Consider the following 2,686-nt stretch of genomic DNA (forward strand, 5'->3'; position numbering starts at 1 on the left):
CTCCCACTCACCTGCCCTCCTCCCAGAGCCACCCCTCGCTCTCCCTCTCACTCGCTCTCTCTTCCCCTCTGCCCGAGCTCCTCCGAGCAGGCCCATCACCGTCCGCCGCTCGCATACGCGGACACCGTCGACCCCATGACTAGGTGAGAAGCTCGGAAGCTCCGCCAGCCTCTCCCTCTTCTCCTGGAGCTCTTAGGTGAAGCCGGACAGGCCCGCATCGACGGCAACGACTGATCCCCTTTTCGGCCACCGTGCGCCGTCGCTGTTCAACCCCGGCGTCGTCCTGCGCTACTAAGCTCCCGAAGGCCTCCGTGCGCCGCTCGGTGAGCACCCACACCCCTTCTCCTTCCCCTAGGCGCTCGCGTAGCTCTTCTAACTAGCTGCTGCACTGTCGCCGCCGTGACCGAGCTCTGCTCGCCGCCGCTGAGCTCCATGCTCACCCCCTGGTGTGCCTCGAGCTCGTTCGAGCACGTGACCGTGTTTGGTGGGTCACTAGGGTCGCGTAGTGATACGTCTCCAACGTATCTATAATTTTTGATTGCTCCATGCTATATTATCTACTGTTTTGGACATTATAGGGCTTTATTATCCACTTTTATATTCTTTTTGGGACTAACCTATTAACCGGAGGCCCAGCCCAGAATTGCTATTTTTTGCCTATTTCAGGGTTTCGAAGAAAAGGAATATCAAACGGAGTCCAAACGGAATGAAACCTTCGGGAATGTGATTTTCTAACCGAACATGATCCAGGAGACTTGGACCTTACGTCAAGCAACTAACAGGGAGGCCACGAGGTAGGGGGGCGCGCCTACCCCCCAGGCACGCCCTCCACCCTCGTGGGCCCCCTATTGCTCCACCGACGTACTTCTTCCTCCTATATATACCTACGTACCCCCAAACGATCCGATACAGAGCCAAAACCCTAATTCCACCACCGTAACTTTCTGTATCCATGATATCCCATGTTGGGGCCTGTTCCGGAGCTCCGCCGAAGGGGGCATCGATCACGGAGGGCTTCTACATCAACACCATAGCCTCTCCGATGAAGTGTGAGTAGTTTACCTCAGACCTACGGGTCCATAGTTATTAGCTAGATGGCTTCTTGTCTCCTTTTGGATCTCAATACAAAGTTCTCCCCCTCTCTTTTGGAGATCTATTCGTTGTAATCTTCTTTTGCGGTGTGTTTGTTGAGACCGATGAATTGTGGGTTTATGATCAAGTTTATCTATGAACAATATTTGAATCTTCTCTGAATTCTTTTATGTATGGTTGGTTATCTTTGCAAGTCTCTTTGAATTATTAGTTTGGTTTGTCCTACTAGATTGATATTTCTTGCAATGGGAGAAGTGCTTAGCTTTGGGTTCAATCTTGCGGTGTCCTTTCCCAGTGACAGTAGGGACAGCAAGGCACGTATTGTATTGTTGCCATCGAGGATAACAAGATGGGGTTTTTATCATATTGCATGAATTTATCCCTCTACATCATGTCATCTTGTTTAAGGCGTTACTCTGTTCTTATGAACTTAATACTCTAGATGCATGCTGGATAGCGGTCGATGTGTGGAGTAATAGTAGTAGATGCAGGCAGGAGTCGGTCTACTTGTCTTGGACGTGATGCCTATATACATGATCATACCTAGATATTCTCATAACTATGCTCAATTCTGTCAATTGCTCAACAGTAATTCGTTCACCCACCATAAAATACCTATGCTCTTGAGAGAAGCCACTAGTGAAACCTATGGCCCCCGGGTCTATCTTCTATCATATTAATCTTCCAATACTTAGTTATTTTCATTGCTTTTATTTTACTTTGCATCTTTATCATAAAAATACCAAAAATATTATCTTATCATATCTATCAGATCTCACTCTCGTAAGTGACCGTGTAGGGATTGACAACCCCTTATCGCGTTGGTTGCGAGGATTTATTTGTTTTGTGTAGGTGCGAGGGACTCGCGTGTAACCTCCTACTGGATTGATACCTTGGTTCTCAAAAACTGAGGGAAATACTTATGCTACTTTGCTGCACCACCCTTTCCTCTTCAAGGGAAAACCAACGCAAGTGCTCAAGAGGTAGCAAGAAGGATTTCTGGCACCGTTGCCGGGGAGGTTCGCGCAAGTCAAGATTTGACTCCCGACAACGAGCCATTTCTAGCGCCGTTGCTGGGGAGGTCTATGCAAAAGTCAACATACCAAGTACCCATCACAAACCCTTATCTCCCGCATTACATTATTTGCCATTTGCCTCTCGTTTTCCTCTCCCCCACTTCACCCTTGCCGTTTTATTCACCCTCTCTCTCTATCCTCCCTCTCTTTCTCTATTTGCCTCTTTTTGCCCGTTTCTTGTTTGCTTGTGTGTTGGATTGCTTGCTTGTCTCGATGGCTCAAGATAACACTAAATTGTGTGACTTACCAATACCAACAACAATGATTTTATTAGAACTCCGATTGCTCCTCTTACCGATGCTGAATCTTGTGAAATTAATGTTGCCTTGCTGAATCTTGTCACGAAAGATCCATTTTCCGGCCTTCCTAGTGAAGATGCCGCTACCCATCTTAATAGCTTCATTGATTTGTGTGATATGCAAAAGAAGAAACATGTGGATAATGATTTTGGTTAAATTGAAGCTATTTCCTTTTTCGCTTAGAGATCATGCTAAAGCTTCGTTTTCGTCTTCGCCTAA

This window comes from Triticum urartu, chromosome 7 (genome assembly GCF_003073215.2).
Source record: "Triticum urartu cultivar G1812 chromosome 7, Tu2.1, whole genome shotgun sequence".
Taxonomy (NCBI): domain Eukaryota; kingdom Viridiplantae; phylum Streptophyta; class Magnoliopsida; order Poales; family Poaceae; genus Triticum; species Triticum urartu.